Raw genomic sequence first — 13,441 nt, 5'->3', positions numbered from 1 at the left:
ATTTTTTTCAACTTTTTTCAATTTTACCCCCGTGGGATATATATTCTACCCACACACATTTGGAACTCACCTGGGGTACCCTTACACATTTTATTCCCTCATTTAGTGGATATTTTCACAAAAAAGTGAAATTTTCAAAAATCCAGAAAATTGGCTGAAAACGACTAAATATCAAGGACTCATTGGGTGAATCGCTTTGGATCTGAAATCGGAACGCTCACTGACATTTGCCCTATCTGAAAGTCTGATAAACGCCGGAAAAATGACTAAGTCCAAAATAAAAATGTTTTAAACTTTTTTCAATTTTACCCCCGTGGGATATATATTCTACCCACACACATTTGGAACTCTCCTGGGGTATCCTCACGCATATTATTCCCTCATTTAGTGGATATTTTCACAAAAAAAGTGAAATTTTCAAAAATCCAAAATATTGGCTGAAAACGACTAAATATCAAGGACTCATTGGGCGAATAGCTCTGGAACTGAAATCAGAATGCTCACTGACATTTGCCCTATCTGAAAGTCTGATAAACGCCGGAATATTACTAAGTCCAAGAAAAAAAATTTTTCAACTTTTTTCAATTTTACCCCCGTGGGATATATATTCTACCAACACACATTTGGAACTCTCCTGGGGTACCCTCACACATATTATTCCCTCATTTACTGGATATTTTCACAAAAAAGTGAAATTTTCAAAAATCAAAAATATTGGCTGAAAATGACTAAATATCAAGGACTCATTGGGCGAATCGCTCTGGAACTGAAATCGGAACTCTCACCGACATTTGCCCTATCTGAAAGTCTGATAAATGCCGGAAAAATGACTAAGTCCAAAAAAATATTTTTTTCAACTTTTTTCAATTTTACCCCCGTGGGATATATATTCTACCCACACACATTTGAAACTCTCCTGGGGTACGCTAACACATATTATTCCCTCATTTAGTGGATATTTTCACAAAAAAGTGAAATTTTAAAAAATTCAGAAAATTGCCTGAAAACGACGATATATCAAAGACTCATCCAGCAAATCGCTCTGGAACTGAAATCGGAACACTCACTGACATTTCCCCTATCTGAAAGTCTGATAAACGCCGGGAAAAATGACCAAGTCCAAAAAAAAATTTTTTTCAACTTTTTTCAATTTTAACCCCGTGGGATATATATTCTACCCAAACACATTTGGATCTCTCCTGGGGTACCCTCACACATATTATTCGCTCATTTAGTGGATATTTTCAGAAAAAAGTGAAATTTTCAAAAATCCAGAAAATTGGCTGAAAACGACTAAATATCAAGGACTCATTGGGCGAATCGCTCTGGAACTGAAATCGGAATGCTGACTGACATTTGCCCTATCTGAAAGTCTGATAAACGCCGGAAAAATGACTAAGTCCAAAAAAATATTTTTTTCAACTTTTTTGAATTTTACCCCCGTGGGATATATATTCTACCCACAGACATTTGGAACTCTCTTGGGGTACCCTCACGCATATTATTCCCTCATTTAGAGGATATTTTCACAAAAAAGTAAAATTTTCAAAAATCCAAACTATTGGCTGAAAACGACTAAATATCAAGGTCTCATTGGGCGAATCGCTCTGGAACTGAAATCGGAATGTTCACTGACATTTCCCCTATCTGAAAGTCTGATAAACGGCGGAATATTACTAAGTCCAAGAAAAAAAATTTTTCAACTCTTTTCAATTTTACCCCCGTGGGATATATATTCTACCCACACACATTTGGAACTCTCCTGGGGTACCCTCACACATATTATTCCCTCATTTAGTGGATATTTTCACAAAAAAGTGAAATTTTCAAAAATCCAGAAAATTGGCTGAAAACGACTAAATATCAAGGACTCATTGGGCGAATTGCTCTGGAACAGAAATAGGAACACCCACTGACATTTCCCCTATCTGAAAGTCTGATAAACGCTGGAAAAAATGACTAAGCCCCAAAAAAAAATTTTTTCAACTTTTTTGAATTTTACTCCCGTGGGATATATATTCTACCCAAACACATTTGGAACTCTCCTGGGGTACCCTCACACATATTATTCCCTCATTTAGTGGATATTTTCACAAAAAAGTGAAATTTTCAAAAATCCAGAAAATTGGCTGAAAACGACTAAATATCAAGGACTCATTGGGCGAATCGCTCTGGAACAAAAATCGGAACTCTCACTGACATTTCCCCTATCTGAAAGTCTGATAAACGTCGGAAAAATGACTAAGTCCAAAAAAAAAATTTTTTCAACTTTTTTCAATTTTACCCCCGTGGGATATATATTCTACCCACACACATTTGGAACTCTCCTGGGGTACCCTCACACATATTATTCCCTCATTTAGTGGATATTTTCACAAAAAAAGTGAAATTTTCAAAAATCCAGAAAATTGGCTGAAAACGACTAAATATCAAGGACTCATTGGGCGAATTGCTCTGGAACAGAAATAGGAACACCCACTGACATTTCCCCTATCTGAAAGTCTGATAAACGCTGGAAAAAATGACTAAGCCCCAAAAAAAAATTTTTTCAACTTTTTTGAATTTTACTCCCGTGGAATATATATTCTACCCAAACACATTTGGAACTCTCCTGGGGTACCCTCACACATATTATTCCCTCATTTAGTGGATATTTTCACAAAAAAGTGAAATTTTCAAAAATCCAGAAAATTGGCTGAAAACGACTAAATATCAAGGACTCATTGGGCGAATCGCTCTGGAACCAAAATCGAAATTCTCACTTACATTTCCCCTATCTGAAAGTCTGATAAACGTCGGAAAAATGACTAAGTCCAAAAAAAAAATTTTTTCAACTTTTTTCAATTTTACCCCCGTGGGATATATATTCTACCCACACACATTTGGAACTCTCCTGGGGTACCCTCACACATATTATTCCCTCATTTAGTGGATATTTTCACAAAAAGAGTGAAATTTTCAAAAATCCAGAAAATTGGCTGAAAACGACTAAATATCAAGGACTCATTGGGCGAATTGCTCTGGAACAGAAATAGGAACACCCACTGACATTTCCCCTATCTGAAAGTCTGATAAACGCTGGAAAAAATGACTAAGCCCCAAAAAAAAATTTTTTCAACTTTTTTGAATTTTACTCCCGTGGAATATATATTCTACCCAAACACATTTGGAACTCTCCTGGGGTACCCTCACACATATTATTCCCTCATTTAGTGGATATTTTCACAAAAAAGTGAAATTTTCAAAAATCCAGAAAATTGGCTGAAAACGACTAAATATCAAGGACTCATTGGGCGAATCGCTCTGGAACCAAAATCGAAATTCTCACTTACATTTCCCCTATCTGAAAGTCTGATAAACGTCGGAAAAATGACTAAGTCCAAAAAAAAAATTTTTTCAACTTTTTTCAATTTTACCCCCGTGGGATATATATTCTACCCACACACATTTGGAACTCTCCTGGGGTACCCTCACACATATTATTCCCTCATTTAGTGGATATTTTCACAAAAAAGTGAAATTTTCAAAAATCCAGAAAATTGGCTGAAAACGACTAAATATCAAGGACTCATTGGGCGAATCCCTCTGGAACAAAAATCGGAACTCTCACTGACATTTCCCCTATCTGAAAGTCTGATAAACGTCGGAAAAATGACTAAGTCCAAAAAAAAAATTTTTTCAACTTTTTTCAATTTTACCCCCGTGGGATATATATTCTACCCACACACATTTGGAACTCTCCTGGGGTACCCTCACACATATTATTCCCTCATTTAGTGGATATTTTCACAAAAAAGTGAAATTTTCAAAAATCCAGAAAATTGGCTGAAAACGACTAAATATCAAGGACTCATTGGGCGAATTGCTCTGGAACAGAAATAGGAACACCCACTGACATTTCCCCTATCTGAAAGTCTGATAAACGCTGGAAAAAATGACTAAGCCCCAAAAAAAATTTTTTCAACTTTTTTGAATTTTACTCCCGTGGGATATATATTCTACCCAAACACATTTGGAACTCTCCTGGGGTACCCTCACACATATTATTCCCTCATTTAGTGGATATTTTCACAAAAAAGTGAAATTTTCAAAAATCCAGAAAATTGGCTGAAAACGACTAAATATCAAGGACTCATTGGGCGAATCGCTCTGGAACCAAAATCGGAATTCTCACTTACATTTCCCCTATCTGAAAGTCTGATAAACGTCGGAAAAATGACTAAGTCCAAAAAAAAAATTTTTTCAACTTTTTTCAATTTTACCCCCGTGGGATATATATTCTACCCACACACATTTGGAACTCTCCTGGGGTACCCTCACACATATTATTCCCTCATTTAGTGGATATTTTCACAAAATAGTGAAATTTTCAAAAATCCAGAAAATTGGCTGAAAACGACTAAATATCAAGGACTCATTGGGCGAATCGCTCTGGAACAAAAATCGGAACTCTCACTGACATTTCCCCTATCTGAAAGTCTGATAAACGTCGGAAAAATGACTAAGTCCAAAAAAAAAATTTTTTCAGCTTTTTTCAATTTTACCCCCGTGGGATATATATTCTACCCACACACATTTGGAACTCTCCTGGGGTACCCTCACACATATTATTCCCTCATTTAGTGGATATTTTCACAAAAAAGTGAAATTTTCAAAAATCCAGAAAATTGGCTGAAAACGACTAAATATCAAGGACTCATTGGGCGAATCGCTCTGGAACAAAAATCGGAACTCTCACTGACATTTCCCCTATCTGAAAGTCTGATAAACGTCGGAAAAATGACTAAGTCCAAAAAAAAAATTTTTTCAACTTTTTTCAATTTTACCCCCGTGGGATATATATTCTACCCACACACATTTGGAACTCTCCTGGGGTACCCTCACACATATTATTCCCTCATTTAGTGGATATTTTCACAAAAAAAGTGAAATTTTCAAAAATCCAGAAAATTGGCTGAAAACGACTAAATATCAAGGACTCATTGGGCGAATTGCTCTGGAACAGAAATAGGAACACCCACTGACATTTCCCCTATCTGAAAGTCTGATAAACGCTGGAAAAAATGACTAAGCCCCAAAAAAAAATTTTTTCAACTTTTTTGAATTTTACTCCCGTGGAATATATATTCTACCCAAACACATTTGGAACTCTCCTGGGGTACCCTCACACATATTATTCCCTCATTTAGTGGATATTTTCACAAAAAAGTGAAATTTTCAAAAATCCAGAAAATTGGCTGAAAACGACTAAATATCAAGGACTCATTGGGCGAATCGCTCTGGAACCAAAATCGAAATTCTCACTTACATTTCCCCTATCTGAAAGTCTGATAAACGTCGGAAAAATGACTAAGTCCAAAAAAAAAATTTTTTCAACTTTTTTCAATTTTACCCCCGTGGGATATATATTCTACCCACACACATTTGGAACTCTCCTGGGGTACCCTCACACATATTATTCCCTCATTTAGTGGATATTTTCACAAAAAAGTGAAATTTTCAAAAATCCAGAAAATTGGCTGAAAACGACTAAATATCAAGGACTCATTGGGCGAATCCCTCTGGAACAAAAATCGGAACTCTCACTGACATTTCCCCTATCTGAAAGTCTGATAAACGTCGGAAAAATGACTAAGTCCAAAAAAAAAATTTTTTCAACTTTTTTCAATTTTACCCCCGTGGGATATATATTCTACCCACACACATTTGGAACTCTCCTGGGGTACCCTCACACATATTATTCCCTCATTTAGTGGATATTTTCACAAAAAAGTGAAATTTTCAAAAATCCAGAAAATTGGCTGAAAACGACTAAATATCAAAGACTCATTGGGCGAATTGCTCTGGAACAGAAATAGGAACACCCACTGACATTTCCCCTATCTGAAAGTCTGATAAACGCTGGAAAAAATGACTAAGCCCCAAAAAAAATTTTTTCAACTTTTTTGAATTTTACTCCCGTGGGATATATATTCTACCCAAACACATTTGGAACTCTCCTGGGGTACCCTCACACATATTATTCCCTCATTTAGTGGATATTATCACAAAAAAGTGAAATTTTCAAAAATCCAGAAAATTGGCTGAAAACGACTAAATATCAAGGACTCATTGGGCGAATCGCTCTGGAACAAAAATCGGAACTCTCACTGACATTTCCCCTATCTGAAAGTCTGATAAACGTCGGAAAAATGACTAAGTCCAAAAAAAAAATTTTTTCAGCTTTTTTCAATTTTACCCCCGTGGGATATATATTCTACCCACACACATTTGGAACTCTCCTGGGGTACCCTCACACATATTATTCCCTCATTTAGTGGATATTTTCACAAAAAAGTGAAATTTTCAAAAATCCAGAAAATTGGCTGAAAACGACTAAATATCAAGGACTCATTGGGCGAATCTGTTATGTTCTGCTACCAGAGCTAAGGAAAGAGAGGAGATCTGTCCCTACGATAGAACTCAGCTTAATCCCTACGATGTAACAGGGGACCTGATCCTGCGATCAGACCTGCTAAAGTCCTAAGCTAGTCTGTACGGAGACCTATAGATGTGGGGAAGGAATCCCTACAAGTACTAAGGACTGGGAGGAAAATGGGACACCTCCTAACAGAAATAGTAGCAGACAGACGAACAAACAATATATATAGAACAAAGAGGTCCGTAGACCAAGCAAACTAACAGAGTTAGATACAGAGCACAGGCTAGCTAGAAAGTAGTTAAACAATGAAGTCCAGCAAAGACAGAAGGGCGGAGCAGGCTTAAATAGGCCAACAAGGTCATGTGACCAGCAAAGGAAAAAAAACCTAAGAACAAGGCTCTAACAGTACCCCCCCTTCTAAGAGGATCCTCCTGATCCCCTAGGACCAGGCTTATCAGGAAATCTCCTGTGAAACGCTCTGATAAGTCTGGACGCGGAAACATCATTCGACCTCACCCAAGAGTTATCCTCGGGTCCGAAACCTTTCCAGGCCACAAGATACTGCAAACTACCTCTATACAGTCTAGAGTTAAGGATGCGAGAAATTTCATATTCCCCGTCCTCCACCACCGGAGGAACAGAGGCAGAGGCGTCACAATCCGATACAACAGCTTTTTTCAACAGAGAGACATGAAATACCGGATTAATTCTCCAGGAGGTAGGAACCTCCAACCTAACAGCAGATTGGTTGACAACCTGAAGCACCTTAAAGGGCCCTACAAACTTCGGACCCAATTTCTTAGAAGGAATCCTCAACCGCAGATTCCTAGAGGACAACCAAACCATGTCACCAACAGCGAACAAAACCTCCTGTCGTTTCCTATCAAAGTAGTCCTTAGATTTTCTGTTGGCCTCCTGAAGATTACCACGCACATCCGTCCAAACTCTCTCCAAATCACCGGAAAAATTCTCCTCCTCAGGCACGGCAGATCCCAACTTGGAGAACGACCCAAACGACGGATGTCTCCCAGAACAACAAAAAAAAGGCGAACAACCAGCAGAAGAAGATGTATGATTGTTCAGAGCAAATTCAGCAAGTGGCAGAAACTCAGACCACCCCTCTTGATTGTCTGCCACAAAACAACGCAAGAACTGCTCAACATCCTGGTTTTTCCTTTCTGTCTGGCCATTAGATTCAGGATGATATCCGGACGAGAACGATAAATGAACTCCCAACCTGTCACAAAAGGCACGCCAAAAACGAGCCACGAACTGAGGACCCCTATCAGAAACAATGTCAGTAGGAACGCCATGAAGTCTGACAATTTCCTTGACAAAGGCCTTAGCGAGAGTTTTAGTTCAGGGCAGTTTGACGAAGGGAACCAAGTGACACATTTTGCTAAAACGGTCCACGACCACCCAGATGACAGTAAAACCCTCAGAGGGGGGAAGGTCAGTTATAAAGTCCATAGCCAAATGTGTCCAAGGAGCACTGGGAACCTCCAAAGGACAAAGCAACCCCGCAGCAGGAGTATGTGAGGACTTAGATCTAGCACATATAGTACATTGACGCACCCACTTAATGACTTCCTTCTGCCATCCAGGCCACCAAAAACTGCGACCCACCAGTCTCTTGGTCTCAGAGATTCCAGGATGACCTGCCAACCGAGATTCGTGACACTCAACAAACAAATCTCTCCTAAAGGTCCCAGTCACAAACAACCTCCCATGAGGAGTGTTAGATGGGGCATTCTCCTGTGCTTTAAGAATCTCATCTTCCAAAACGGAGTCCAAAGCAGCTATCACAACACCTTCTTGTAAAATGTTCTCCTCTTTCTCAGCACCGACTATGGGAGAAAAACTGCGAGACAAGGCATCCGCCTTAACATTCTTAGTACCAGGGATGTAAGTAACGGAGAAATTAAACCGCGAGAAAAACAGTGCCCACCTAGCCTGACGGGCATTCAGGCGCTTGGCAGCATCAAGATATATCAGATTTTTATGATCCGTAAGAACCTGAACGGGAAATTCCGCACCTTCCAAGAAGTGACGCCAGTGTTCAAATGCGAGTTTAATAGCCAATAATTCCCGATTACCAATATCGTAATTCAGTTCAGTCTCCGAAAAATTTTTTGAAAAAAAGGCACAGGGATGTAATCCATCCCCGTTATCCTGAGACAATACTGCGCCAACCCCCACAGAGGAAGCATCAACCTCAACCAAAAACGGCTTAGTCACATCAGGCTGCATAAGGATGGGAGCAGAGGTGAACCTCTCCTTGAGATACACAAAAGCTTCAATGGCCTCAGAAGACCACTGAACCGCATCAGCACCTTTCCTGGTGAGATCGGTCAGCGGTTTGACAATACTAGAAAAAATTTTTATGAATTTTCTGTAATAATTGGCAAAACCTAAAAACCTCTGTATCGATTTCAAACCAATAGGCCTAGGCCATTCCTGTACAGCTTGAACTTTAACCGGGTCCATCTCAAAACCTTCGCTGGAGATAATGTAACCCAAAAAACTAATTCTCTGTACAGCGAACTCACATTTCTCCAGCTTAGCAAAAAGCGAATTGTCCATTAATAACTGTAATACCTCACGTACGCTCCGCCAATGAGACTCCAGATCCGGCGAATAAATCAAAATGTCATCCAAATACACAACCACATTTTTGCCGATCAAAGGTCTAAGAATGTCATTAATAAGATTCTGAAAAAATGCAGGAGCATTAGTAAGACCAAAAGGCATAAACAGATTCTCAAAATGACCCACAGGAGTGTTAAAAGCAGTCTTCCATTCGTCACCCTCCTTCATGCGCAACAGATTGTATGCCCCCTTAAGGTCAATTATAGAGAACCACTTGACCCCCATTAACTGGTTAAACAGATCAGGAATCAATGGCAGTGGGTAAGGATTGCGTACAGTAATTTTGTTAATCTCACGAAAATTCAGACAAGGACTTAAACCGCCGTCCTTTTTTTTTACAAAAAAAAATCCAACCGCCACAGGAGACTTAGAGGGCCTAATGTGACCGGCGGCCAAACTTGTCTGTATGTATTCCTCCAAAGCCTTCCTCTCAGGAATAGTAAGGTTAAATAAACGACTTTTAGGAAGAGTCGCTCCAGGGACAAATTCAATAGAACAATCATAGTCTCTATGGGGAGGCAAAACCTGCGATTCCTTCTCAGAAAAAACTCTCCAAAAATCCTGAATAGGAACAGGCAGTTCTCCCCTATCCACAGCTGCAATACGCCCGCTACCACACTTGTCATAACATTTATGGCTCCAGGATTTAATTTCACTGGTAGACCAATCCAGTACAGGATTGTGAAATTTTAACCAGGGCAATCCCAATATTACTGGAGAAGGCAAGTTATTCAAAACTACCAAATCCAATTTCTCGTGGTGAACACCATTAATAGTGAGAGGAAATTCACAGACCTTGAGAGTAATATTCTTCAAAGGGAAACCATCCACCGAAACCACAGCAATGGGGGATGATAAAGGTTCGGTTTTTAAATTGAGTCTTTCCAAGAATCCCCCATCAATAACATTCAGAGTAGACCCACAATCAACAAACACCCGAAATTCCATTAATTTTTCCTGAGCAATCGTGGAAGCAGCTAAAAATACACCCTTGGAATTTAAACAGGCAATACGGGCATGACTGACCATTTTTTTTCTTTCTTGATACGAAGCTCACAGTCTTTAATTAAATGACCAGATTTTCCGCAATAGAAACACAAGCCTTCAGAAAATCTGCGATCTTTTTCTTGAGAGCAAGGTGCCATCGCTCCAATCTCCATCGGTTCACCACTGTTAGTACACACATTCTCATAACCAGAAACTGACATAGCAGAGGATTTGCTCTCATTAACCCTTGCACGCAGTCTCCTATCCACCCGTATAGCTAATTGCATAGCCTGTTGCAAATCTTCAGGTGTAGGATAAGCAATTAGCAGGTCTTTAAACCTTTCACTGAGCCCAGCAAGAAATAGACTTTTCAGAGCAGAATCGTTCCACCCTGTTTGAGTAGACCATCGACGGAAATGAGTACAATATTTTTCCACATTACCTGATCCCTGTCTCAAACGTCTTAACTCAGTTTCAGCTGATGAGACACGATCAGGATCATCATATAATAGTCCCAAAGCAGAAAAAAAACTATCCACCGAACTGAAGCATGTATCACTAGGTTGCAAAGAAAAGGCCCACTCCTGAGGCTCTTTGCGCAAAAGTGACATTATAAACCCTATGCGCTGGGAATCATCCCCAGAGGACTTGGGTCTCAAACGAAAATACAATAAGCAAGCATTTTTAAATGAAAAAAATTCTCGGTGTTCACCAAAAAATAAATCCGGCAAACGTACCTTAGGCTCCAAGAAATGTGCTCCAGAACAGTTACTCACGTGTTGACGGAGCTCAGTCACCTCCAAAGAGAGTCCCTGCAGGTGTTTAGCCAAATCCAGAACCGACACCATAATGGAACAGAAAAAATCTTTCCTTAGAGCATTAGCTGGGCTGAACTTACTGTTATGTTCTGCTACCAGAGCTAAGGAAAGAGAGGAGATCTGTCCCTACGATAGAACTCAGCTTAATCCCTACGATGTAACAGGGAACTTGATCCTGCGATCAGACCTGCTAAAGTCCTAAGCTAGTCTGTACGGAGACCTATAGATGTGGGGAAGGAATCCCTACAAGTACTAAGGACTGGGAGGAAAATGGGACACCTCCTAACAGAAATAGTAGCAGACAGACGAACAAACAATATATATAGAACAAAGAGGTCCGTAGACCAAGCAAACTAACAGAGTTAGATACAGAGCACAGGTTAGCTAGAAAGTAGTTAAACAATGAAGTCCAGCAAAGCCAGAAGGGCGGAGCAGGCTTAAATAGGCCAAAAAGGACAGCAAAGGAAAAAAAACCTAAGAGCAAGGTTCTAACAGAATCGCTCTGGAACTGAAATCGGAACGCTTACTGACATTTCCCCTATCTGAAAGTCTGATAAACGCCGGAAAAATGACTAAGTCCAAGAAAAATTTTTTTTCAACTTTTTTCAATTTTACCCCCGTGGGATAGATATTCTACCCGCACACATTTGGAACTCTCCTGGGGTACCCTCACACATATTATTCCCTCATTTAGTGGATATTTTCACAAAAAAGTAAAATTTTCAAAAATCCAAAATATTGGCTGAAAACGACTAAATATCAAGGACTCATTGGGCGAATCGCTCTGGAACTGAAATCGGAACGCTCACTGACATTTCCCCTATCTGAAAGTCTGATAAACGCCGGAAAAATGACAAAGTCCAAAAAAAAAATTTTTTAAACTTTTTTCAATTTTACCCCCGTGGGATAGATATTCTACCCACACACATTTGGAACTCTCCTGGGGTACCCTCACACATATTATTCCCTCATTTAGTGGATATTTTCACAAAAAAGTGAAATTTTCAAAAATCCAGAAAATTGGCTGAAAACTACTAAATATCAAGGACTGATTGGGCGAATCGCTCTGGAACTGAAATCGGAACACTCACTGACATTTCCCCTATCTGAAAGTATGATAAACGCCGGAATATTACTAAGTCAAAGAAAAAAAAATTTTCAACTTTTTTCAATTTTTCCCCCGTGGGATATAAATTCTACCCACACACATTTGGAACTCTCCTGGGGTACCCTCACACATATTATTCCCTCATTTAGTGGATATTTTCACAAAAAAGTGAAATTTTCAAAAATCCAGAAAATTGGCTGAAAACGACTAAATATCAAGGACTCATTGGGTGAATCGCTCTGGAACAGAAATCGGTACGCCCACTGACATTTCCCCTATCTGAAAGTCTGATAAACGCTGGAAAAAATGACCAAGTCCAAAAAAAAAATTTTTTAAACTTTTTTGAATTTTACTCCCGTGGGATATTTATTCTACCCACACACATTTGGAACTCTACTGGGTACCCTTACACATATTATTCCCTCATTTAGTGGATATTTTCACAAAAAAGTGAAATTTTCAAAAATCCAGAAAATTGGCTGAAAACGACTAAATATCAAGGACTCATTGGGCGAATCGCTCTGGAACTGAAATCGGAACTCTCACTGACATTTCCCCTATTTGAAAGTCTGATAAACGCCGGAAAAATGACTAAGTCCAAAAAAAATTTTTTTCAACTTTTTTGAATTTTACTCCCGTGGAATATTTATTCTACCCACACACATTTGGAACTCTACTGGGTACCCTCACACATATTATTCCCTCATTTAGTGGATATTTTCACAAAAAAGTGAAATTTTAAAAAATCCAGAAAATTGGCTGAAAATGACTAAATATCAAGGACTCATTGGGCGATTCGCTCTGGAACTGAAATCGGAACACTCACTGACATTTCCCCTATCTGAAAGTCTGATAAACGCCGGAATGCTACTAAGTCAAAGAAAAAAAATTTTTCAACTTTTTTCAATTTTTCCCCCGTGGGATATAAATTCTACCCACACACATTTGGAACTCTCCTGGGGTACCCTCACACATATTATTCCCTCATTTAGTGGATATTTTCACAAAAAAGTGAAATTTTCAAAAATCCAGAAAATTGGCTGAAAACGACTAAATATCTAGGACTCATTGGGAGAATCGCTCTGGAACAGAAATCGGAATGCCCACTGACATTTCCCCTATCTGAAAGTCTGATAAACGCTGGAAAAAATGACTAAGTCCAAAAAAAAATTTTTTTCAACTTTTTTGAATTTTACTCCCGTGGGATATTTATTCTACCCACACACATTTGGAACTCTACTGGGTACCCTTACACATATTATTCCCTCATTTAGTGGATATTTTCACAAAAAAGTGAAATTTTCAAAAATCCAGAAAATTGGCTGAAAACAACTAAATATCAAGGACTCATTGGGCGAATCGCTCTGGAACTGAAATCGGAATGTTCACTGACATTTGCTCTATCTGAAAGTCTGATAAACGCCGGAAAAATGACTAAGTCCAAAAAAAATTTTTTCA

This window comes from Phyllobates terribilis, unplaced genomic scaffold (assembly GCF_046119375.1).
Source record: "Phyllobates terribilis strain yellow unplaced genomic scaffold, ASM4611937v1 Scaffold_4__5_contigs__length_816908805, whole genome shotgun sequence".
NCBI lineage: Eukaryota > Metazoa > Chordata > Amphibia > Anura > Dendrobatidae > Phyllobates > Phyllobates terribilis.
Note: the sequence above shows the minus strand (reverse complement) of the source record.